This window comes from Anser anser (assembly GCF_964211835.1).
Source record: "Anser anser genome assembly, chromosome: 13".
Taxonomy (NCBI): Eukaryota; Metazoa; Chordata; class Aves; order Anseriformes; family Anatidae; genus Anser; species Anser anser.
Genome location: NC_139734.1, coordinates 14,079,942 through 14,107,735, shown reverse-complemented (window position 1 = coordinate 14,107,735; position 27,794 = coordinate 14,079,942). Strand labels below are relative to the sequence as shown.

The following is a 27,794-nucleotide window of genomic DNA, read 5'->3' as shown; positions in this document are numbered from 1 at the left end:
TCTCCCCTCTTTCCAACCTCTGCAGATCTCCTACCTGCCCACATAATTATACAGTGGCACTGTCCTCTAGGAGATGTGACTAAGAGTAGCCCACCGTTTACCTTTATGGAAGCGTGTCATTTCACATAGAAAACATTGTCATATTAAACAGAGAAAACTGATTATTCTGAGATCAATCTAATTTTCTCTCAGAAAGCAAATATTAAAAACTGAGGCCTGGGAATCCTAAAACAATTCTCATTTCTGCAATGAAATCTGAACATACTACTGTGAGTAAATAGGATTTCAGATAATATTTTTTTTCTAAACCTCTGCGTGATCTGGCCTTGTTAGAAATTTCATAGAATCCAGATCTCTAATGGTTTGTGTATTCTTTGTGGGATTTCATTAGACCTAAAAATGAAGCAACTTTTGCATAAATAATTTCATGATACTACAAAGCATTGGTTTGAGTTCATTTCTAAAAATAGACAAGTATTCAAAATACTTAATCAGCCACCAAGACTACTCAGCCCCCAAAATTTATGTTACTATTATAAAACCTCAAAAATTCACCAAGCAAATATAATCAGCCAGTTCTTCAAATCACAGGATGTTCTTCATGCCCTGATTTCATTTTCTTCTGCCACATTCGTTGCTCTAAAATAAAAACAACTTCTCAGAGAAAGTGACCACAAACAGGCCAAAAAGCAGAGTTTTTCCCCATTTCCCAAATATGCACAAAGGCACGACCAGAGCATGCTCAGCCACTATCTGATATCTGGCTTGTGATTCCGATAATCAGAAGTTACTACCCTCAAAAAATATTTGACAGATTCAGCACAGCTCATGGATCACAGTGTTCATGAGTCAAAGCAGAAGGACTCAGAATTTACAGTATTCTCAGCTTTCAGTAGAGGAGACAAGGGTTTAATAGACCAGAAGGAGGAAAAAGCCAAGTCTCTGCTTTTGAAGCAGAACCTATGTGCCATCTTGTACATGGGGAGGGCAATCAAACATTAAATGGGCAAAGCTAAACATCTTCCCTTACAGCAGAAAACAAGAACCATTCATTCAGAAAACACCCTACAGAGCACAACTGTTCTGACAACCAGCTAACAATGTGTGCAATATTAAAGAAGTTAGCGTCTGAGCATCTAGCAGCAAGTTATCTGCTGGGTGAGAGCTCACGGCTGTGATATTTAGCTGGAGAAAATAGTGAAAGCACTGGGGAAGGGCATAATCTTTAAAAATATATTCCTGCATAACAGGAGAGCTCGAGCGTGTGTTTTCACCGAACAATTCAAACTGACAGTAAGCAATGCATGAGGCAGTCCATCAGAACACGCATTTTTCAGAGCATAAAGCACCATGAATAGGTGGAGGTACATGGCTCTAATATACAGAGCCTTTCCCAGATGCCACACGGGCCGGTGCAAGAACCACCATGACAATCTCCCTGCCTGTTTTTTGGTCTTCCTGTTTTGCTTTTTCATTGTACTTCTACATTTGCCACCACGCTACAGCCAGAGCAACGTGGAGTTCAACGTGGGACACATCAGCTGAAGAAGCTGGATGACACTCATCAAGGAAGGAAACACGGGCAGGTGGTTGGCCAAGCTGTGACAGGATGGAGCCTTCAGCTGAAGCCACAGGAGTAAGCCTGCATGCACTGCAGTCAAATTTCCCTGCAGAGCAGGTGCGACCAAAGAGAAGCACGCCATTTGACAGACATCAATTCTAATCCAACGCGGAAACCTTTGTATTCCTAAAATGCATGCCAACATCCAGCATTTACGAGTGCAAAGAATCAAAGCTCCGGAAAGCGGATCATCATTTTGATGGGTAGACACTGATTAAATCCTGAAATCATCATAGTCGTAAATACAACAGCTACTTCGCAAATACACCTTCTGCAAAAAGCTAGCCGGGTTAAGACTTAGCAGCTTAATATTCAAAGGGATCACATGCTATATATACTCTCTAGCAACAACAAAGAATCTGGAATGCACAATGATGAACTGAATACTTCCTGAGGAGGGGGAAAAAATAAAGAGTGCTTTGCATCAGTTTCTATTAACTACATTTCGTTTTTTAAAATATCACTTCAAAAACATCCTTTCCTCAGATGACAACGTTTGGTAAGGCATGTCCTTTGTTCTTTTTAATTCCATTAAATTGTAAAAATCAGTGAGATAATGAGAAAGCCAAGGAAATCCACTGCTGATGTACTACTGCAATTTATTAGAAATATCTCCAAGTCATCATCATGGGAAAAACACTTTAAATGTGCAAGGTTTGCAAGTTTAAACCATTTGTGTAAAACTATTGAAGACTTTGATGCCAAAAAGATTTAATTCCCATTTCAAGAAACTTGGAGGCTGACCTACTTTTTTCATTATTAGGTCAGGAAATACACCATGCAAATTATTCCTGATGAATGTGTCAGTATTTCCATATTAATAGGTTGCATCCACAATGCATAACGTCAACAATTAGATAATAAGAACCTTTGTTGTTATTTTTCAATGCACTGGATGACTACAGACACCTAACAGCACTACTGAAATGGTAATTAATTACACTTTAATAAAACAAGCAGAGATGTTGCCTCTGCTCTATGATACATAATTCTGAGTTGGGTTATGGCACTGTAGTACTTGGGAAAAATAATTTTTTCAAGATTTGACTACTCACAAGACAATTTGAATGTTGCATAGTGCTTCCAGAGATCGGGGTGCAGATAGGGGAGGCAGGGATGAAAAGGCTGTGTGCATGTAATTTTGATTAATATTTTCTGTTTTGGCGTAGTTTCACAGTAGGATCCAATTTACAATCTCCACGTCTATTGTTAAAATTAGCCTCAAGTCAGACTCGGTGATGGTGGCAGACAAGGAGGGATTTCATGCAGAACAACGCCATCGCTATGGTGGGAGCGGCATCAAGGAGCTCTTGGTGACTATATGCAAGACAATGGATGTGGGGCTCAAGGCTACAAATGAAGAGAAACATGGGGTTACAGCACTAGACTTAGCAGGAGCTCTGCACCAGGAGCAGCCCCCTGGTGAGCCCAGCAGATCCTGGCTGGACACAGGGAGCCTTGATCCCCCGCAACACAAGATCACATCTCAGTTAACTGCAGGGTCTCTCGGCTCCTGCTGGGCTCTCCACATGGAGGAAGGCTTGAGCTAGACCACATGCCAAGTTACCATAGGCTGCTAATTGCTTTATCATGGGTTTTGGTAAAACCATCTTTAATGAGCAAACAACATAGAGCACAGTCTTAGAGCAATAGTTTTGTACATTCAATGAAAAGAAGAAAAACTATATTGCAGTTAACATAGATCAGCGAAAATCTCTTCAAAACCAGCCAGCCCTAGAACATGTAATTTCTCTCCTTTGTGGCCTCCATATAACTTTGCCATCTACTTAACCACTGATGTATATTTTTCTCAAAAATTAATTTTAAGATACAGCTTCCAATTCAAATGTTCTCAAAATTTATTTCATCATGTAAGTTAATGGAAAAATTCACATTTAGAGATAATATAATTCCTACATAGTCATATGGTTTACCTAGTGATTTTATAATATGTAGAACATATTTTTAAAAAGAACAAAAATGACTCAAGAAGCACAAGTATGACAGAGTTACCGAATGCTGTTACGTACTGTACTGCACCCAATGAAGTCAATGAGAGCCCTTTGCAGAAGATGGGACATCCTTCCCCCTCCAAATAGGTGAGAAAATCAGCTCAGACTGCCCACGAGCATCCTGGATGAAGCACAGAGAGACTGGAAGGGTCGTTCTATCTCTAAAGACACCAAGAATATTACCTTATAAAATACCTTTTCTGGAAATACAGGCATATACTCCGTGAATCAGGAAGAAGAGAAAGGAAAGAACATTTCCAGGATTGTCAAGACATTACTGCTGGCCTTGTTAAGTACAGGAGCTCCTGACACAGGTTTCAAAGAAAAAAAAAAAAAAAGGCTTTCTAGGGCATAAGAAGCTTTCAGATATTCACTGGAGAACAATTCATCCTAACATCTTTGCAGTAAATCACTATTCAGTTTGGAAAATTAGAAGTGCATCAACATGATAAGAGGGCTGAAAGTGGCAGATGAACTCATAGTAGGTTAATAGAGAATGAATGTAAATCAATAATTTAGAGCCACACTGGAAACGGTTAGCTGGGAACAGGGGCTTTTCCAGCTATCGTAATGTCCCTTTTGAATATAAATAATGTCAACTATTACACAGATGGCTCCGCACTGGGTACATTCTAGCAAAACAGATTATGCAGTTTGTACATTGCTGTTTAGAATGTTAACTAACAAGGTAGAACAAAGGGCTGTAATTTAAATGATCTTTTAATTGTACTTTTTTTTTCTTTCTAATTTTACTCAGAAGGGAATTATCAAGCAGTTTGCAGCCTTTTACATTATAACACTGGGAACATGAAACTGTTTCAGTCAACTTGATCTTGCGTAAAAATACACTTTCATCACAAACAGAAAGAGACTGTCACAGACATGGCTTAGTGACCATAAATAAAAATCACAAATACATGGGGATGATCTTCAAAGTTGCCATATTAAAAAGCAGTATAAAATAACTTTTTTTTTTTTTTTTTTTTTTATCTGCAGTAGAGAAAACATTTTGACAGAAGAAGCCATTAGGTGAAAGCACTAGGGGCTACTAATGCATACCTGACATTGGAACGTGCTTTATTTACTTTACAAAATAACCTGAATATAAATAGGCTATAATGCTCAAAATAGTGCATAAAAATTAATCCCATACTTTACAGAGAGATGGATAGCTGATAAATCAGATTAGTGAATGAAAGACGGCACAGGAGACATACGCAGAGTGAGCTAGAGATGAAGCTGGGCAAACAGCATTTCTGAATCTGTTCCCGGAACTCATCTGCTGCAAGGCACGCAGGGGCACCCGGCACAGCTGAAGTTGCAGTCAGCAAAGCAGCACCCTCTCTGGCACATAACACACACTCAGGCAGTTTTTAACCTTATCTCACATGTATATCTCCTCTGGAGCCTAGCTACCTTCACTTCTACCAAACCAGTGGTGACACAGGCAGGGACAGCGTGGAAACGTCACCTGCCCGTGGTCCACCGTGCTTCCTGCAGTCCCAGGCAGCTGTGCTGCAGGTGCTAAAATGCAAAGGTGAGGATCGTTCATTTGGAAATCTGTAGTGCCTGATTATGTTAAGCCACAGCCTTGTATACCTGCAGTACCAAAAATATAACCCTTTACCATGCCAATCAAAGCAGTATTTATAGTGGCTGTAAGACACCAGCACACCTAATGTGAATTGAGGTGGGAACTCACCTCCCCCCTTCCCACAGATCTGATGTTTTGGCATGGGGACAGATGCTGTGGCCATACTACATGCCAGCTGACAGACCGGCCTTTCCACTTAGAAAACAAGCCAGTAGAATAGAATTTAAAATAAAATAAAAAAGGAAACCTTGTATGAAAAAAAAATATAGAAAAAAAAAGGTAAATGTGCACACCCACTGGTCATTGCTGCTCTGACAGCAAATGCACAGCTCTGTCCCAAGAAGGAATTTTAAGCAACAAGGCTTGTTATCCTTTTCAGCCTGCTAAAGGAAAGTGTCATATGTCCTAATCTGAAAGCCAGATGACTCTGCAGCCATTTTGGTCCTTTTAATGAGGGGATATGGAAAGGCAAAAACAGCTTTATAGCCATAGAGGGAGTATTTTTGATCAGCTAAAAGCATAAGGCTTGAGTTCATTTATGTTTATTAAGTTTGTTTCTAAGCAATATACCAAAACCAGGTGCCTGAAAGTACTGGCATATTTCAGAACTGCAGAAATACCCCTAGTTCGGTTTTAAAGAGATCTTTCTATGACATAGATGGCTACATGAGGAGCTGAACTATTCATACTTGATGGCTTTTGCTCTTCTAGGTTTACAGTCTATGTCACAGGGGTATGAAAGCACTAATAAGCCATTCTGTATGCCCTGTACCATAAAGTTGTGAAAGTGCACATATGGCCAGATATTTACTGCTATTAAGAAAATTCAATTAACCCAACGGAGTAAATAACAGAAAACAATCAGATTAAAAGCATAGGCAAAGCAAGAACATTCGTTTACTGTACTTCACCAAAAGGGATTATTCACTCCCCAAAGTACCTGAGAAACAGCTTCCCTTGTCTTCTCCTGACACTTGGCCAGATTTCTATACTACCTTTGCAAAAACTTGCATGCAAGATTCAGTAGGAGGTCATTACGTGCTATTTTGAAGATATTCAACAGCAGTATTTTTACTGTTTCCAATCATTTGTGTGTGTGTGTGTTTTAAACCTGTATTGCATTGCCCAGCATTGCCAAAACAAATGCTAGAGTTTACTGCTCAAGAACTCTCAGTAGCACTGCAGTCTCAAAATATCAGTGGAGTTTGTAGCCACTGTGAATCAAACACTGTTACAAGTTCAATGGGAAAGGATGAAGAATGTTGTGACACATTTGCTGCAACATGTAGTTTTCTGATTTCTGACCACTCCACACCCAGTTTCTTTACAAATGTCTTCGTCAGACCAGACGTGCTTAAACAAGAGGGATGCATTCCTCTGCTAGTCACTGTACATCACTGGACACCTCCAGAACCCATGCAGCATGGCATTCAGCAATCAACTGCTGATTTTACAAAAATATTTGTTAAGGAAGATGTACGTTAGTTCCTTTTCATTTTAGTTACAGAAATAAAAATAATGAAGGGAAAAGACATGCAGAGGCTTCATTATAATCAATACATAAAAGTGCCACTGCATACTGCTGGTAACATCCTTCACATCTGACGTGCTTTTCTTTCACAATGGTATCATGGAACTTTGATTTTAAATTGATGCATAAGAAGGAAAGCAATAATAAAAAAAAATGAAGTTTAAATCTCTAAAGAGTCTTTTCAACATTTATGAAACAAGGATTTTTAAATCTATCTATTCAGGCTCTATTATAAAATATTGCACACAATGTTTTTATTCTACTTCCCCTTTGAATAGAAAAGTTTGATATGCTCAAATAGAGGTGCAGGATACTATTTTAAGACCATCTCTTAATACTTGCTTTTTTTTTTTTTTCTTTTGCTACTCATAGAACAGAGTGATCCTAAACTTCTGAAAATAAAAGCACATTTTTGGTTTTCCCACCTACTGAAAGTAGTTGCATTGGATTGTTGAGTTAAAAAAACAGAGAAAAAAAAAGCAGGGGGCAATTTGCTCTGCAGATTCACAATACATATGTGATTCTAATTTGATCTCACTTATTTCTGATTTATCTCCAATAACATAATTCCACCTATTCAAAAGGGAAAAAACCATCAGTATATGACGTTCTCTCATGTCCATAAGCAGAAACAACCAAAACACAAATGATCCATGGTGCAATTTCACTAGCATTTTGCATTGGCTAAAGTCACTGTTTGCAGTCACAATATAATGCTTTTGAACATTTCAAATCTGGTGCTGAACGTATTACTGCCTTGAGAAATTTCACTTAGACCACTTGCTACATAGGAGTAACGTCTCCTGTTTGATATCTGGAGAATTATGGAAACAGTTTGGCTGTCAAAAAAGAATGATCTTTTTCTGGCCTTTTCACTAGAAAAGGCCAATCTTGCTGAAAAATATGTCTGTACAGAGTTTGACTGGTTACACCAGTCCCTCATCACAACACCAGGACACGGATATGGATAACAAGACATCACCTGTTTTGTCTGAATTAAAAAGAATTGAGACCCTAATACAGAAACATTGTTTATACTAATGTATTCTGTGTATTCAATGTCTAGACAAACAGGAAAATAGATTCCTATTTAAATGTTTGTTAAGGGACCTGAAACTTTACTCACAATTGAGAAATGCCAGTGAGGCATTCCTGCATGCCCATCAGTGCAGGGATGCAAGTAAATCAGGACATCGTCAGCAGAAGCGGTGCAGGTCAAGAACCTCCTGAAAGAAGCCAGGGCTGTATCTCTCCTTCGCTTACAAATTACTATTCAAAGTTTCCCAGACTACAGAACTGCTCCTCTGCTTTGCAGCCCCACGGATAAGAATATCTGAATATCTGTCGCTGTGGTTTGTGGGGAGCTGTGTCTTGGCTATTGTGCTGCATTACTGCAGGTCCTAATTGGATTCTTTTCTTGCAGTTGTCTCATACTGCAGAATGTGAGAAACTTGTGTTCTACTGCAAGATTACGAGATTCAAAGCAGTTTGATTTCTTCCTGAAACTGCTTGCATTGACCACTGATTAGTTTAGCATCATCATTTTTCCCTTTCCAAAAAAAAAAAATATATATATATATAAATTTAAATTAAAAACCACCCAACAAGCAAACAAAAAACAACCCATCAACCTAAAAGAAACCAAGCTACATTTAAAAGGTTACATTCATCCTGGCAGCTTAGGTAGCTGGCACTGAAGACAACCACTTCTAACACTCATTTTTTAAAAACCACTGAGTGAATAGTGGTAACATTAAGCTCACCACATTTTGCTTTACTTTTGCATTTCCTGAACTACTTGTGTTGGTTTAGAATGCACTAAAAGGAGCTATTCTTCATGCCAAACATTCAAGGCTTGATTGCTGGGATGAAAGCATCACTTCACACTTCTCAGAAAATCTACATCAACTGTTTATGTGGCCGAAATCCTGGAAAAAATAATTAGTTTTTACTAATCCCTTTCACTCTGAGAAATTGTGGTCAACCAAAACCATGTCTTGGAAACATCCAGCATAATACTTCACAAGTTATTTTCTGCTGCAAGAGGTAATTAACCTCTTATAGAAAGCATCTTTCATCATACCAAACATAAATCAATTTGAGAAATCAGACATTTCAGCGGCAGATGAAGCATTACCAACAGCAAGACCCATGGAAACAGGCTGGGGAGGGACTTGACTGTAAATCCCATTGGTTTATACTGCTGCTTTAGGCCAGCTTCCCCCATGAGGGGTTTTGGCTGAAGTTAGTCCTGTTCCTGCAGAGACGTTATTCCATGCCACATACAGCGTCCACATGTTCCTCTGCTTAGCCCCAAAACAGTAGTTTATATGATTGCTGTTTTGGACCGATAGTTCCTACAAGTTTTTACATGTTATGTATACATGCACTTGTGTATATAATATTTTATATATATGTACATATATGTACTAATGGACTCTGCCATTAATTTGTAACAATACCTTTAAAATGACAGTATAAAATAAACACTTGCACAATTTTCCAAATTGCTCCAGAAGCGTGTTAACAGAGTATGTATCAGCTTCTCTTTTCTCGATGAGGTAAGAATGCTTAAAAATGCCAAGAAGGATGATGCACAGACATTTTAAGAGGGCTGTACTGATTACCTAGCATTTCATCCTGCATGCAGGGACCAAATGGATTTTACCAGAAATTGATGTATCTGGACAAAAGAAGATGCTGAGAATGGCTCCCAGGGCTCAGACCCACAGAGCAGCAACCAAGCTAATAGTTCTGCACTATTTGTCTTCTGGGCCAGTGTCATGCCCACTAGAGGACAAGGCAAAACTGATGGCAGCAAGGGGAAGACAGAAGTCCTACAGCTACAGGAGGAGTAGGTAGTGATGGCAGCAGTTCAGCTCAACCTAGAAATGCCACTGCTCTCATGGATCTGGAAAGGGAGGTTAGCAACACTCAAAAAAAAGCAAAAATGCAAGGGAGAGCCTTTCATATGTACTTTGAAAATAAAATAAATAAAAGAGAATAAAAAATAAATAAATATACAAAGCGATAAAAAAGAATGAAAGTAGCCTAGTAGGAATATAAAGTTCTTCACAAAACATTTTTTTTAATATTTATCCAGACACTGTAAGCTTTTGATCAGCATTTATCTTTTCTTTTTATATCTACTGATTTTAAGAACTAAACATCAGGTCTGGAAACCATCCGCCGCAGGCTGGTTCCTCCCTGAAAACCCAACCGGCCAACATCAAGTCATTGAAATTTTCCAGCTGGTGCTTTATTATAGCACCATTTCCTGGTTAGAAGCACAGGAAAAGTGGTTGCAGAGCACTAAGCCCATGCTAATACAAGTGCTCACGTTGAAAGACAATACAAAGTGTCAGGTCTGTGTCTGTGCAGGAATGGGAAGCACACACTATGCTTGCAATGTCTGCCATCTGCTCCAGGTCCAAGTGTAGCTCTGCCAGATAGGAAAAAGAAAGGTTGAAAGAGAAGCGCAGCCACAGCAGACACGTGGCAGGAATTAGAGGTGTTTGGAGTAAAGTAAAACGATTTGCAATAGTATTAAAACAGTTCATTTTGCATTAAAAAAAAAAAAAAGATTTAGAAGAAGAAGAACGCAATAACAAGCATGTTTCATTCAAACAGAGCCATAACTTAACAAAATACTGAACTACTCCTGAGGAGAGTCGACTTATACACGCAACTAAATCACAAGGACTTACCCAGAAATTCATATTAAGCTACAACCTGATGTTAGACAAAATAAATAAATAAATAAATAAATAAAAAGCATAAAACAACAACAAACAGAAATCTGGTAAGAGGGTGAGGGGATAATTTATAATGACAACTACTAATTTTTCCTGTGATTCACTCAGTGAGTAAACCCCTACAGCTGCAGCTTTCTAAGCCACAAGGAAAAATTGATTAGGATACAAAATAGCTGCATCACTACAGAGGTTCCTGAGAGATCTGCAAGCCTAGGTCCTCTGTTCAAGGAGTCGGAGGTGGGGAAGGCCCATCACCACAGACCAGTCCACCCACTTAGCCCCCCAGCAGGTGATGCCCAGTTCCTGCAGATTGTGCCAGAGCAGCCATCAGAGGCACCTGCAGGACCGGCACCTGGCGCTACTGAACCTTGTCATTTAGGAGCTCGCTGCAATGATGCCAACTCACTTTGGGGTATTTTGCTTCTCCACTGCTGTGACGTCACATTAATACTCATGTAAATCCCTCACCTAAGACAAGACTGAAGTTTTCAATTACATGCAGATATTAACTGCATGTTCCTGTCATGCCTATCCAATAAAGGCATTTCTAATCCTAGCACCATTCCAACACAATAAGCACTAAACTTTCCAAATTCACTTTGCTATGTAGGTTTAGCTAGTTTATGGTATACAGTCTCAAAAAAAAGCAACAGTCAGATAAATAAAAAGGTGGTTTTGGAGCAGAAAACCATTTACACAGGATCCAAGTGCAGACCTGGGCTTGAGCACTGAGGAACTATTCCAGAATTGTTTTAATATAATAATGGCGTCTGACCACTGCTGAAGCAGATAAAGAAACATCGTTTCTCATTAGTAATCTACATCTGATATCCAAAACCTTTCCCTCCCCCAACCCTAGTCATTAAACCCTTTAGAAATATTCAGGACAGACATGCACATGCAATAAAATAATATGCACAACTGAAAATAATTCTGCTATGCACCATGTGGATCTGGTACAGAGGATTTTACTGCAGTCAACTTTGCTGCTGCTACTACTCATCCGCGTACATGAAGCTGTTGAGAGTAAGCATGTATAAACCCCATGGATACCTGCTTATTGATCCATCATATTAGATGCTGGGTATGTTACTGCAAGACTCTTCTTCCCACGCTTAGCTCTTGTTAACAATTCCTTAAGGCCAAAGTGTTATGAAAGTAGATGTCCTTGAGAGCTTTGCAGTGCAGCTTCTGCCCCTCTCTCGCACCCTGGTCTGCACCTCCAGGAGCACAGCTATAGCTGGTTTGGGCAAACACAAGCTCACAGCCAATACCAGTTTCCTGCCGAAGCTTCTCCCCAGGTGTCTTTATTTACATCTGAACACCATTTGTGACCTGCTACAGACCAGGCTTGTTTCAGTACATGAGAAAATTTGGGCAAGCTGTATTTGCAACTTTAAGCTGAGGTTTAGCTATATCTTTTCTTCTGTAGGATAGCTTGATGAAAGCAGGAAAGGAAGGTAATTTTTTAAAACTGAAACCGTAATCTTTTATTGTTCTTCATGCAAAGAGAGCCTCCTATGTGCCCGTGTGGTTAAGGAGGCAGACAAATAGAGAAATGAGGCCTTTTGTTTCTCTTTCTCAGGGTCAAAATTCCTTAGTACCAAATTGTAAAATGGAGCTACAAGTCTTGTAAGCCCTCAGGATAATCAATTAAATTACAAAAGTGAAATCACATTTTCCAGGCTCGTTCATTAAGAGAAGCAAAGCCTGCATTACAGAAGGGTTTGCCTCACCCAGTGCTGTCAGCAGGCAGTTCTACACTACCCATGTGTTCAGAGCAGGGTTCTGCTTTGGCTTAGATCAGAGGAAAAGCCAACCCTGGTTTATTGCTGCTATTTCTAAGACTAAAACTCACTTATGCTGAATTGACACACATTCAAGAACGGCACAATTATCTACATTGAAAAGACAACAGGAAGAGGAGCCGCAGACAGCTTCAAGCATAAGGAATTGCACCCCTGGCAATCTCTTAGGACATCTCGCTTGAAGCTTGCGCACATGACAATGGAAGAAGACGCACGACCCTTTCTTGTCATATCCTGTTATCAAGTACTTCAGCTTCAGAGTGTCAGAACTGATGAACTAAACTTAAAAATGTCATCACAAGAGAGAACAGAGTGCTGCTGCCACCATCTGTCAGAGGCACAAGGAGAGCAGTGACAGGGAAGTGTCCCAGCAAGAGCACAGCTCTAGGGCACAAAGCACACAGCCTCCTTGATCAGACAAGCACCAGCAAACAGGAGAAAACTGCCAGGCACAGGCCCCTTTTTACCACTGCAGGCAGCTGGCATGGGCACAAAGCCCTCATCCTCTAAAGCTCACCCAGCAGTCGGCAGAAGGTATTTCCCTCCAGCCATCCTGAAGTCTACTAGAAACGGAGGGAAAAAACTTTTCCAGGAAGTAGTTCCTACCCCCGAGTGGGAAAGTTGAACTGTGCTCTCAGATCTCAAAGGAAGAAAGCTGCTTGTATATATACAAGAAAGCCTAAAGTACAAAAGTCAGTCTGTACCATGCCTAGAAGTCAAGGTGGGAACAGAGATACTGCCAGCTTTGGTCTGCAGGTGGGAAGAAAGCAAAAGGGAGTAGTGGAAAGTTGAGCCTAAGAGGCAGCACACAGTAAAATGTTCCTGAAACACTACTAAATGTATATACTTATATCATCAGCAGCCTTTCTGAGTAGAAACCAGCACAGTCTGTCCCATGGGCATGACCTGTGCACCCCTTGAAGCGGTGCACGTGGAAAGCTGTGTGTGGGAGGTGGCGGCGGCTCAGTGGCAGCTGCCCACCCTCTCCCTGTAGCACAGACCAGCATGTCCCAGCGCTGTGCCAGAGCAGCACTTCAATTCTAGCAGTCAGCTTCGGAGCACTAGGACTGTCACTTCCAATCTCAGCAGGGATGTTTTTGTGGCAAGTTTTTAGCAGCTAAAAATGATTGTCCTGGTTTAGAAGCTAAAAAATGACTCTCAAATTCGCCCTCTGTCCTTTGAAGGACGCGGTAGGGTCACTCCACCTTCTGAGCTTCAGTTCCCAGTGGATGGAGTGACTCCGTTCCAGGCTGGTGGGCTGCTGAGAAAGCACCTGCAACAGCTGGGCAAGGATGAGAGAGGAAGGGGCCTAATTAGTGGCTGTAAGTCGAGGAAAGAAACAGCTACCCAGGGTGAAGAAAGAGCTTCAGAGAATGCTAACTGCTGGGAGGGTCACACAAGAGTTGCCTGCAGGCCATGCAGCCGTGCATCACCGACACCATGCTGTGTGGATGGAGTGGGAATGCTGGGTGGTGATTTCCCTTCCATTTCTCCCAAGCTCCCTGCATGCCTACGTGGAGACAGCTGTTTAACTCGCAACGAGAGAGAAGCAGGGAAAGGCAGAAACGTACTTTCTTGTTGTGAAGGGAAGCAGCAGCTCTTCTTGAGCGCTGCTTCTGGAGAAGCACTTCAGAAGAGTGGAAGGACTAAGCCAGCTGGAGAAAGATTTCCATCAAGCTAATTTTTAGCCAAAACCCTCCCCTCCCGTACATATCTCTGTAGGAAACTTCAAACAGTAATTACTCTAATGAAGTAGTCCATGGGAGAAGAGAAACATACACTCAAATTCTTGGCCAGTTCTAGCTGATATACTCTCCAGAAAAACAATATTTAGCATTTACACTAATGGCTTCCATCCAGTAACTAATTAATCCTCTCAACACTGAGGTATAAGATTTCGTTTTTTTTTTTTTTTCCCGGAAAGGAAAGGGAAAAAATGTGCTATCTCATGCCAATCTGCAACTACAAGTTCACCTCTCTCTCGGTGAACAGGACTACTGTTTTAGGGCCTGCTGCAGGTATGCACCAGCTCCACTTCCTATTAAGATCAGTATTCACTGAAAAACAGTTAACCACTGCCAGTCACCTAAAAGGCCAGATGTTCAACAAGAAATTATCTCCCTGAAATCCGTTCAGGGAACAGTTACCAACTAGTTTCATAGCCTAGTGTCTCTTTAGGGATGGTGATGTTTATTTCCCCAGCAAGGTCCAAATTAAATTCAAGCACATTTGAATATACAGCAGCATCTATCACGGTGACTTTCCAGCCAAAAGTTGGTATAGTTTATAGTCATGCTGACAGAAAATATTGCTGCATGCCTACCAGGAGGAGACTTCACTCCATCCCTGAGGCAGAATATTCTCTGAAGGTTCCTGTAGCTGTGCCTCTGAAAAGCTCTGTGTCCATCTTACCCAGAGCAGCCATCTCCACAGAAGAGGTTTGAGAGCCAAGTAGTGCTTTGAATGTATCTTGGGCATGCTAAAATTGATCCTTGCCTGGCAATACAGAGGTATTGCATGGAGCAAGCAGAAAGAATGGATTAAGAGGCTGTTTCTAGAGTGCCAGTATCACAGACAGGTCATCCCCAGAATTGGCCCATCATTAAAAAACACAGAACCCAAATTTTGGCTCTCCATGGAAATCAAGCTGACCTACTCTGCTCCTTACACCCAGAACAGTGTTTAAAGAAGGTCATCAGAAATGGCTTAAAAATCCAGAAAACAGAGCAGCCCGAGACCACATGTTGGTGAGCTCCTGAACAGAGACTTCTGTAAATCTCAGGACTTGAAGTGTTACTTCAAGTAAGCAGCCCGTAGGGGTGATGCACTTAGCTCTTGCATTTTCACATTAGCACTTCAAAGATTTATAACTCTAGAGGTTTGAGAGCAGGTTTTTGGGCTTTATATTTCTGATGCAATATTTTTTTATATATAAAAGCTCAGGCCATATGGCACCTCCTAGGATGCAATTCACATTCAGTGCACAGCCTCAATGAATTTAGGTAAATTTTCATGAATATATAAAAGGGGAAATTTTAAAGATGCACAGACTCAGATCATAAAAAATATTCTTCCTAACCAGACCAGGCAATGACCATCAGGCAATGACTCGCATTCTGCACACCCAAGTTGGCATAAAGTTTTCAGCTCTCTCTCATCTGAAGTGAATCAGCACAGAACTTGCCAAACTGCGCCAAAACTTGAATCAGTCTGAGCTACAATCACAGACTGCAAATACAACCTCTTTCTTAAGAAGTTATCATCTTAAGTTTGTTGTGCAAACAGCTAGCTTATCTTCAGAAAAATTCCTGAGGTTGAAAACTGAACAGGAAAAACATGTTTCAAGCATTCTTTTTTTTTAATACATCAAAGTCTTCATTGCAAAACTTAAAAATAATAATAAAAAAAATCTCATTAGAACAGGTTGCAAGACTAGCTGGTTTTAGAAAGACAGTGTACTCAGAACAGCTCTGACAGCAGATCCCAACAGTCATAACCCACCACCACACCGTGCTATGAAAGAAATATGTTGACTTTTTACCACTTGCAGGGAAGCTGGCTGAGACCACACGTTTTCCAGTGAATATTGATCAAAATGAACAGGTTTAGCCAGCCCTGAAAGAAACATCCACCCATTCCTTACAGTGAGAATAACGCATCAAGTACCATCAGGCACCAGGAAGAGATAGCATCTCTCCATAGAAGATGCAACTGCAAAGGCACAACGAATTAAATCACAAGACATAGCACAGCTCTGTGTCTGAGCAACCCTAGCTTTGAAGGGAGAGAAGTGCAATGGATGTATTCTGGGATTCAGGCAAGCAGGCAGGGATAGGATTGGGATACCTCTTACACATGCTTTGAGCCTGTTCTCAGTGTGGACAGCTGAGCAGAAGTACACAAGGTGAGAGTAAAAGATAAAGAGTGAACCCTGACTAATAATAATTATTATGATTTTTAAAGGAAATCAAGACAATCACATTTGAGGAGACCGATACTCTGCCTTCCTTGAGGACTTGTAAGAGACAATGTACCTCAGCTTGAGAGCTAAAGAAGGCAGAAAATGGCATCAAGGAGGCAAGGCAGAGATGGAAGAGATGCAAAGTGGGGCAATAGCCAGGAAGTCAGGCAGCCGGGGCCACAAATCCTGCCAGAAGATGGGCAGAAGCCATGGCTTCTCTGAAGAAGCAGAAGAATTCAGAGACTGCCTCTTCACACTGGTTCGTGACAGGGAGGGCCAACAGGCCTGGTGCTGGAAGCCTGCCCCAGTAGAGCAGGCAGTAGAGAGCAGAGCTGCAGGAAGAAGCAGGACGGCTGCATCCACTGCATGGACAGGGGATGCCCTGTGGTGTCAGACAGCAGCTGGAGAGGAGACAGACCAGAAACAGCTGGTTTATTCACAGATGTAAATAAAGCTCTCTAGGGACAAAATCAGAGGATGAAACATTGAGACAGAACGAAAAAAAAAGACTGAAAAACAGTCTGTAAAACTATAGAGCCACTGACAAAAGTTACTCAGGATCATTGTATAAAATCCTGAGACTGTTAAGGTATGCTGTTTAGAGTTGCTTTGCAAGTATGTTACAAAAAGAGTGTGCACAGTTACTGACTGAGGACAACTTATATTTTCAAATGACTTTTCAAGCACACAACCATGTCACTGTCACTTTTCAAAGAGTACAAGATTTTAAACCTCAAACTCAGAAGTCAAGGAAACCAACACTGATACGTTCAGTACTAAGCTTCCATGTACACGGAAGAGAGTCTGGGCAGAAAAGCATCTGAGACAATGGCAAGTTTTTTCCTGAGACCTCCTGAAAGAAAAAGTTTATAAACATGGTCTCAGGTGGAGAAGGAAGGGTACAGATCTGATGTAAGAGGTGTGAAAAGACAGAATACCCTGATCTGCACAGTCGAGAGAGCCAGTATTTGCTTGAGTGCTCTAACAATCCGACTGAGAGGGCCCTTCTTTCTTTGTTAATGAATTGGAAAGATTTTCTGTCATGTGCATAACAGTTTCAGCTTTTTGAGCAGAAATAGAGAGCTCTGTCCCTTTGATCTGCTTTGTTGCCTATTCTAGTAAAGAAATGCAACATCATTTGCCAGAAGCTGAAGAGGTCACTATTTGAAGTTGACCTGCATCCTTTGACTGCTTTAATGCAAAGGATGCTACTGTATTTTTGCCAGAGTGAGTGGAACCAGCATCAAAGCAGGAACTAGACGCAGGTACATATTTGGCTTTCCTCACATCTTCCTATCAGCAGGCTCCAGAGCTGATCAAGATGACTTCATTCAAGGCACTTCCTCAGCTGGCCTAGACTGACAAACTGCCTCCACACATTGGATCCTTAAATCATAGCAGCGTTTGACAAGGCTGCAAAGTCACTTCTTACGCTTTGCTAGAAACTCTGAATTATTGTTTGCCTCCCCTGCATAAGGAGAAGTACTAATTCTTATTACAGATCCAAAGAACCACCACAGGATGAATCACCTAATGAATTACTCAACTATTTGATTCTCTGCAGATGGCTTCGTTTCCTACAGTAGCTCCCTACAAGCTGCTCTATTGCTTTCTCTTTGTGTCTGGCACAGTACTATAAGCCAAAGTGTAAGTCTTGATATTCCAAAACAACAGAAAGAAACATCAGTAACTGGATAAACATTGCATTTCACCCTCAAGATAGCATCTACAGGGGTTTTGCCGTATACTGACTCTTGGACACTGTTGAAGTATTTACTATGTAAAGTTAAGACAGCCACACATAGCTGTATTACCAAGTTTTGTGGCCATAGACTATTCAGATCAAACATGACTGACTCACAGCCAGACATGCAAAGTGCAGCTGGAATCCAAGAAGGAAACCTAGAACCTCTGTTTTGGGAGCAGCTAGGAAAAGTAGTGACTACCAAAACAAGGCCCATACCTATTGCCCACCCCAGGTTTAAACCAGCAGGTGTAACTACAAATGTTCTATCCCATCCAGCCTCAGCTATGCAGATTGCTTCTCATTTGACACAGGAACTAAAGGCAGGTTCCTTCACATGGGAACCAACTCCCAGCAGCATTAGCAGGCTCTTACTCTTTTCCACACGCCAACACAAGGGAGGCACATCATCTTTGACATGCTGCGTCATTTCTGTTACTAGAGTTAACTCAGAATGCCAATATAGACCTAATAAAAAGCCACAGTTTCTTCCACTCCCGCTTTCAGGGCAGAATCTCAGAATGAAAAGAAAAACAACCACATTGCAAGGTAACAAAAATGAGGAAATTTAATTTCAGCATTACACTTTTCAGAGGAAAGAACAGCTAGAGAGCAGCAGGAAAAGCCAGCAAGAATTATACCAAGGAGACCTCAACCATGGCATATTTATCAAAACTCATGGGAAGAGAGTCTTACGTGAGAGCAGCTGAATGGCTATGGACTTCAGGAAGCATGCACTCAGAGTCCCTATGGAGCTGTGTTCTCCTGTAAGTTCTGCAGCCCATATACATGACAGCAGCTCAACTATTTCTGCAACCACATAGGCTGATATGGATATTTATACCCTGATTACAATGCATCATGTAACCCAGAAGTGACTGATCTCAAGGAACACTAACAAACACAAGGAAATGAACGGCAGAAGGGCATGTGGCTTGTAAGGAACTTCTGCTTAAACAAGCAATACAACAAAGATACACCAACCCCCGTTCTAATAAGCTGCAAAATTGTATCCACAGGATCCACTAACATCATTATGATAAACAGTAATCTTAACAGCAGCTGGAACACTACAAACACGATTGCTATTAGCAGTTTTGATACAGAAATGTCACCTGATAATCCAATTTCTCTGACAGTGCAGGCATGCCTTCTCCCACCTGAAGCTGTGCCCCAGCTCTGCCTCCACAGCTTGTCACCATGCCTCCCACCTTATATTCCTCTCCATCCATTTGAGCTCTCCATGTGATCAACCCTTAAACTGTTCCAGTAAAAATGAGCCCGCTCAGCTTCATTTTTTTCATTTTGTTAACCGAGCTCACTCAGCGCTTCTTCCCCCATTTCGCCACAAGCCGTTCAGACAGCAGATCAGTGTAGGCAGCCACTCTTCACCTGTCAAAGCTGTCAATGCAGAGGTTGCATCCATAATGCAGCATTGGCATGTCTCGTAACACACATCTTTGCAATTAATCAAACTTCAGACTTTTTTAATACAGCAAGATTATTCCCATGTAAATTAATTAATCTTCAGGAGAGACACTGTCTTATTTTTATCTTTATCCCCCTATTTTTTTCCCTGAGGTCCACGGTGTGAAGCCGGTTACATACCTTCAGACCTCTGTAAACACTGCTTGGAGGCCTTAGTTGTCCTCCATGAACTCATTTCCAACCTTGGGAACTACCACTATCAGCTCTGTCCACGGTCTTTGTCCAGATATTCTGCTTTTAATCAGCCTTCCTTTCCAGGAGACATGAAAGCACTTGTTAGCAGCAGTATAGCAAAACAGCTTGTTTTGCTTTTTCTATAAGGCTGCATTCAGACAGGTTGGACAGTTTTCTAGTTTTGCTTCACCCTTTCCTCTGACAGATACTTTAATACACATTACCTCAAAACTGGCAGCCTTTCCCCAAGGTGTAGCGCACGCAGCCATGCCTTAGCCCTTATAAGTGGATTTCTCTCCACCCCAATTTTTACATAGGCTGCCCTCCAGCTGGAGAACAGCTGTATATTTTAGAGTGTCCTTTTCCTAAGCCCACACCTTGGATGCAAACAAGACAGACATTCATAAGTGCAGGTGGCACCCCTGCAAATGACAATCTGTACCATGAGAAGCTGTTTATGCATCTTGTCCACATTTATTCATCCTTCCCTCCATCACTGTTGATAGATCCGCAGGAAACTTTCCACCCTGCATGGCTGAATCCTGTCTGGGTTTTGCTCTGCAGCCCAGCAACTCCTACTGTCTCCGAAACTACAATGCACAGAGATAATTACCATCTCCCTATCACATGAAAAACAGCAGTAATTAGTAGAGGCATCATTTAAAAGTAGGCAAAGTGGTAATGTTTGACAGTAAGTGTATTTTATGTTCAGAAATATAAGATAGACATTACTATTTCATAGAGGTTTACTTATTTTCTCCTGCTTCACCGGGTGTCGATACCATAGTTCTGGCAAAAGGTTACTAGCATATATTTATTAAAAGTCAGAAAGAGTAGCATTACAGATACAGCAAGGGGAGGACAGTCTGGGCTGTGTGAAGTTAGTAACATTTCAGCAAGCGGTGAAAGGTTGGAAGACAGAGACACAGATAAACAACTGCAAATGCATCAACTAGCTATAATACCTGTCAAAAATGCACCAGAATAAAATGATACAACACAACTGATAGGAAAAGATGAAATGAAGAGACTTCAGTAAACAATGACTGACCTTAAATAGCCAGAAAGGCTCAAAAGCTAAAATAAAATACGGAAATAGATGCCTAGGAGGAGGAGTGTTAGAAGTCAGGGAGCTCAAGTTGTTCGCAGAGGATTTGTATTTCATAGGTTTATTTAGAAGGAAGGACAGCTGATACTGCTGCTACGCTCCTGGTTAGAATGTCCCAACCGAAAGCCCATTGAGGCTAATGGCCCTCGTGCTATTATAACAAGCTTTAAATCCACAGCCTTCAGGAAGAAGTGATGAAAATGGAGAAAATGACCTGCAAAGAGCAGAGTTCAGGTCCATGTAATTTCTACATACATCTCTTCAACCCAGGTATTCCTGTGTGTGCAAGCCCAAATCAGGGTGGGATACTTCAGCCAGGGTACACATCAAGATGCAAGACCTCAGACACAAGGAAGCAATATTCAAAAGAAACTGCAGAGAAAGAATTACAAATGCAAAGGTGTCTGTTTTCCTTTCTCCATTCCAAATCCAATCTGTCATGCTGCAAAAGTCCCGCATTAGTCAGTAACCCAAAAAGGAGTTATTTTACATGTTAAAACTATGTGAGCAGAGGAAGAGAGCTTGAATCATGAGCAATTGAGATTGTGAACAGGTGATTGCTACACTTTATGAAATAAACCTGTAACTTGTGCTTCAACTCCTGTTTCAGCAAACTCATATCAAAACATCTTTACAACTGTCTTAGAAACAGGGAAAATCTCACCCAGTTCCCTGCAAAAGAGAGCGGGAATGGAAACTGTGAAGCTTTGTGAACACAGCAAACAGCCCATTAATTTTGCTTTATTCCCAAATTCTCTTCATCCCTGGCCTTACTTACAAATAAAACTGAGCCTCTACATACAGAGAAATCCTAAATATTGACAGCTTGTAAAAGACTAAGTAGTGAGGATTACTATGAAATATTATTCCGTGGCTTAATTTGCTTTCCAGAGCAACTTGAATTTCATTAACAGAGTAGAAGGTATCCAATATTCAAAGAAAGTTTCCAAAATAAAGCTAGGGTTGGAAGCATAGCATAAGACATTGGGAACAACCAATATTTGCAAGTGCCAGACATCTGCCAAACACTTAAGAAAAACTACGTACATTTATGTACAAAAGTATAAAGTCAACAGAATTCCTGAAATACACAACATTATGCACCATTTGTATGAGGTTCATTCTGAGCTTTAGGAATATGCTAAAAATCAATCAAGCCCCATGGAAAAAAAGTTTATTTTTGATTTTGATCAGCTTTGCAATTCAGTTATTGGTTGTATGAGCACACAGGATGTAACAGAGCACAGACAGGATTGAAAAACTGATCAAGACTGCTTATTCCAGCATCAGTGCTGACCTGTAGCCTGTCATTACAAACCCTTTTCTTTCACAGCAATGTTTCATTATTTTCCCATATTTAGACTTTTATCACAAAATGGTAACGCCTAATTTACAGAAGTAGATCCTTTATAAAATGGATTTTCCTAAGCTGATTATTTAATATCAGCTTCGTTTTTTTTTAATTATACTAAACATTTTCTGCCTTCAGATTTCACTGAAAGCACACACCATTCACATCTGCGTAGCTGACAGGCGTTCCTAGTCCAGACAGCCTGATACATCCTCAGGCACAGCTGAATATTCTTGATTGTCCAGAGGGAGTGGGCATTTTACAGCAACAGATCTTATTCCTTTGGAACTGAGTGCTTCAGAAATTTCACACCACTTTGACAAATAAATTATAAAGTACCTCACCAGTTTCAGCAAAGTACTTCTGATTTGCATTTGTGTAGCTAAAAATATGATTCAGAGGAAAAGTCCAAAACAGGCCCAGCTTGATTCAGTTCCCTGTTTATTCCCAGTGCTGAGTGAGTCAGCTAATGAAAAGCTTATGGGAGAGCCAGCAGCACCGGACATTTCTTGAAAGTCCACTTGGAGACAGATGCAGTACTACAAGCATTTGAACTCTGATCTTCCCTGCTCGCATCAGTTCTAGACAGAAAAAATCCCAGACACCAGAGGATCAGCTGAGTTCATGCTGACGCAGTGTCCCAGGAACTGCCAGACCTGCTTGGGTTTCCTCGACCAGCCATGCTGCCACGTTCCCATTCTGCTGCTCAGCCCAGTTTCACTCTCAGCTCATTCCTACCCTGCACAGGCCGTGTACCTCATTTTTCACATTTACGTGCATTTTACTGAAATCTCATCCTATTCACGTCTGCGGATTTCTCTTGGAGGACATTCCAGAAACCTGCTATCCAAGTACAAAATTAATTCAGAGGTTAACCACAGTCTTTAGATCACTAAAAACTGAGAAGATGCCAACTGTTAATGAATTAGTGACATGCGTGATCATGGCTTATCTTGAAGCAGAAACCCTCTCTACACCCACGGTTTGCAACAGAGAAAAATACCCTGCTTAGCCCTTAGCACACTTCTAATTCTAACAGAAGACATCTCTTCTTGCAGACAGATATGATGAACAAATCTGAGGAAGCAAACCATAGGAGCCTGAGAAACTTCTGCCTTGAGTTTGAGTCAATGCAACAGAGAATGAGTGCAACATTATTCAGTAGGTCACCATCTTTCATGTATATACAAAGCCCATTAAATTCATAAATTAAAACATTGAAAATTACTGCATCTGATGAATACCATAAAAGAAGTTGCACTGGACAGTGGGCAGCAGTAAGACCCACACAGAATCAATCTCATGCAGATTGTTCCCATACTTTGCTGTGTGGGACAAGGACACAGTGCAGAGCTGCACTCCTGCCTTTTCTTGTTCTCCATGTCTCTCAAGCCAGAAGTTTTCATAATTCTTACATGCTCATTCACTATCCACTTCATGTCACCACCACAAAACCCAATAGCTAGAGCCGTGGCTTCATTCCCCCACCTGCTTTTGTGAGAATCCCTGTTTGTAACTGGTTCCTCTCACGTTTATTAACTCTCCAACGCACAGCTCATTTTCATCATGTGTTTATTCAGTTGCTAGCACAACAAGGTCTTGGTTGATGAGCACAGCATCTAGGGGCATCAATAACATACATTCATTAGTATGCTGCATTACAAAAATTAATCACGTACCCAATGAGACTGCGTTTAGTAATCCTAAGATGACTATACAGAAAAATATTTACAATGAGGGATAGGGAGGATGATGGCCATAGAGTGCAACAACAGTGACATGAACCAGAGAGAATTGCTACATAAGTAAGAAACAAAAAGATTAAGAAAGCTCTGGAAAGGCAGCAATTAACAATAAAAGATACTATAAAGCTGTGAAGAGCCTACAGATACTAGACCAAAACATCTAAGCTTCTTGTTCTTGTGCTACGAAATAAGAGGGCAGTCAGAAAGAGTGAAGGGCTAGCAATTTAAACCTAAAAATAAAATCTCAGCTAATCCACTGGAATTTTGTGCCAAACAGCAGAGGCTAAGACTGAAGCAGGTTTCAAAAGATGATGGGGGCAGTGATATCATCTTACAAGAACAGATAACTTTCAGTAGAAGAAACAAGACTCTGAAATGATTGCAAGCACCTATTTCCTTTACAGGGAACCGTCAGCTCAATTTCAAGCCACCCATTTCATTCTTACCTGCAGCAGGCTTCTTGTTCCTCCCTCTGAAGCAAAGGTCTCTGATGCTTAGCGGGACCAGGAGCAGGCTGGGCAGAAATGGGATACAGCTCAGCAGCTCCTCCGATCCATGAGCTGTATGCCTCTGCCCCAGAGAATCCACAACAACATTTTGTCCCAAACTGGGATTACACGTAATCCTCTGACTCAGAAAACCCCTTCACTACTGGCACTGCCGAGAGCGCATCGTGCTGTGATCAAACTGGCATCCTGCAGCATCCTCCCTGGGGACTCCCTAGTTAAATGGGCAGCGGGTGCTACGGGGGAACCCAAAGCGCTCCTTCTCATTGATCCTCTGCCCTGCACCCTGCCATCATCCACTGCACACACCAAGTGGAAGCAGGAATAAAGGCAGAGAAAGCTGGAGAAAACAACCACACAATTCTGAAGTGATCACCTCCAGACAAAAGCCTCTCCATTTCTCCGATTCCCATCTGTACAAATTAGCTTGCACATGCATTGGCAAGCACCGGCTTTCCAAAACAAAGCAATAGCAGCAAGAGCTGTATGTGTTCAGGATTATTTTAGTTGGTCATTTTCTTTAGTGGGACCCCCGGGAACTTTTACTTTTCCAGTTCTTTGAAAAGCTTTCCATCATCTCACTGCCCAGCCTACGTCCAGTCTGCCTGCAAGCCCGACCAGCCAGCTGTACAGGATCCAGATGCTTCTTTTTCCCATTGCTCAGTGTTTTACCTGGGCTGCTCTTCTGTTCACGAAGTGCTTCCAGCTGACATTGCTTGTGTACCACCACACAGAGCTACCATCATGGCTATACACGGTACAGACAGATACTTAAAAAGCTACCAGACTCTTACACGGGAACCACTCAGCCAATGCTTTGCCCTATGTGTTCCCATTCCTAGGAGCAGGATACTAACGTTTCTGCAGTTCGGATTTACCACAGCCTTCCCTTCTGATCCATGGTGTTGCCTTGCTGCAGCTCTTTCACTGTGCTTTAAAACTGAAACCAGTAAAATTAATTTTGTCAGATTTTCCAGGTAAGTCAGAGCTACTGTATTTTCTTTTAATATCTTCATTTGCAATTTCCTGATTGCTTCCTCATCAAAGGAATGTAGTTAGTACAGTGTATGTTAATTCAGAGTACATTTGTCTTTATTAGAAAAAAAATAAGACTACTTTAGTTGAAAATGCAACAAAGAATGCTGGACTGTGGTTCAGCTTTTGGAAGGACTGAAGCATTTCCACCAGCTACCTGTGTTTGTGCAGAAAGTTCAAAGGTGCAGAAAGTTCAAGTGGTTATGAATGAAAAGCTCTTCTTCCCAGGAACACTGAACACTTAAATACTCAGATTAAACAGTAGTGGGGTGCTTTTGTAGACTTAAAAAAAATAAAAATCTAGAAAGCTTACCTAAATGTTCGCTATTCCTTTGTCATATTCGTGCAAGGAAGTGACAAGCAACAGCTCTTAACCAGTATCTGTTCTGTAACTAGACACATCTGATTACACATTCTGTTGGCGCTGTTAAAGCATGGAAGTCTCTCTTTCTGAAGACAAAAATGTACTTCAGAAAAGGAATGCAGAGAAAATGAAGACAAACTACCCATGGTTTCGGTTTCATTTGGAAAACAGACTGCCCATCTTACAGCCTACGAAGTCATCAGCCCAAACCACTGCAGGCCTAACATCCTTCTCAGAAAGGACTCCCACATTCTCCTGAGGAGCAGACTGGGCATAATAACTCAAGTTGTGCTCCTAACCTGTTCCCTATTTCTTTCCTTCCCTGGGGACCTTTCCTCTCCTGATATCTTCAACAAGACAGACCAGGACAAGTGCACTGTCAGCCCCCGAAACACGGTAATTAAACATCACAGGACCAATTTATAGGAAAAAAAGCCAAGGAATGGAGCTGTGAAGCAGTCAGCTACATCTGAATCAGGTGAGAGGAAAATTTCAAAGCTGCCCAGCACTGGATCCCTGGTGTCAGGATGATCACTCTGAGCTGGGTCAGAGCTGGGTTGCTCACGTAAAAAAAACAACTCGGGGGTAAAGTCGCAAGACAGCCACCAGGAGCTTCCTTGGACACACAGCACAGATCAGGGCAGGCTGTTCAGGCAGCCAGGTGTTCCTGAATTTTGGGGAGGTAAGCTTAGGAACACTGGGTCATGCATTGAACCCTAAGGAAAGTAAGATGGATTTCAGTCCTTAATTTTTTTCTTACTATCGATGCTAGGGACCCTAAAGACACAGAGAGATGCACTGCTTCTGTCCACATCATGACAAGAAGCTGGGGAAGAATGTTGCTGCATGTCAAGATGGGGCCAACCTACGATTACCTGTGCCTGCTGTTGAACCCTGCAGATCCTAGGGTGCTCGTAGCCTTCCTTTCCACAATCCTATCACGCTCTAAAGGCCTTTGCTGTAGGAGCCAATAAAGAAGCTGCAGCTTATCTAGATTGTTTGCTTTACACAGGCCTCACAAAATTTTAAACCCCATTAACCAAGAACTGCTCAGAAATGACACGATTGTGTGCAGCCTACTTTTTTTTTTTTTTGCAATGGGATTCTTGGGATTTGTGGGTCTCACAGCTTAGCACAGACTCACCAAGCCCCAGCTAACAGTCACACAGTGTAACAGACTCCAGAACGGTAGATTTAGCAAGCTAAGACCTTTAGAAAATTGACATAATCTGTACCAAGTTTTAAAGGAAATGAGATGTTACAAAGCCCTTCCATAGGTTTCATAGCCCTGGCCTTCTGCTCATAATGAACCCAGTGGGAACAGAGACACGACGTCCTCCTCACGCTGACTGAGCCAGATAATAAGGCAGTACTTCTGTGAAACTAAACAGAACAAGAACCAACTACTGTATTCTTATCAGAAACTTCTGGCTTTCAGCAGTTGAATTTCCCGAGGATTCCCACTTGCACTTTGCAAATGGCCCATGGATTTTCCTCCAGCTCCCGGCGCACCAGGGACCAGACCTCTGCTCAGCAGATTCGCATGCCAAACCTCGGCTGCATAAAAAACACAGGAGGAGGTCCATGGAAAGAAAAGGATATCTTAGAAAATGAAGTCAAGCAGACTGGTTAAGAACACGGAGTATTTGCTTGTGGAGTGACATCTGAACCTGCTCTGCAGTTCTGCAACGCATGTGATGAAGAACAAGTCAGGCCACAAAAACATTCACAGGCTGACATGATTTGGGCATGCCTCGTTTTCCAAGTCTTTGAGGCCTGAACCTGGAAAATGCTGGGTGCTCCCAGCTGCAACTGATATAGAGTAGAAAATGCATTTAAATGCAACTTCATACACCAGTTACCCGGGTATAACACAGGATCTAGATGGGTTCCAGACTCCATAAACATAGTACTGCACACAAGAGCATACTCTGACCTTTTACTCTACTGTGGATTTAGAGCATCCCAGCAAGTAAGCTGTGAAGTTGTGAGTCCTG

The 27,794-nt window shown here is 41.5% G+C and overlaps 1 protein-coding gene across 9 annotated transcripts in view; it reads right to left on the bottom strand.

Annotated features, from left to right (window-relative positions):
- HTR2C (5-hydroxytryptamine receptor 2C) overlaps positions 1–27,794 on the bottom strand; it is a 310,851-nt gene that overhangs the window by 150,126 nt on the left and 132,931 nt on the right. For 3 of the 9 annotated variants that reach the window (XM_083797965.1, XM_083797963.1, XM_083797964.1), the window contains exon 1: positions 11,567–16,634. The exons of 4 other annotated variants lie outside the window; for them this stretch is intronic. The gene's annotated coding sequence lies outside the window, so the exon portion shown is untranslated. 2 more of the 9 variants (XM_083797960.1, XM_083797962.1) reach the window with 2 other exon arrangements.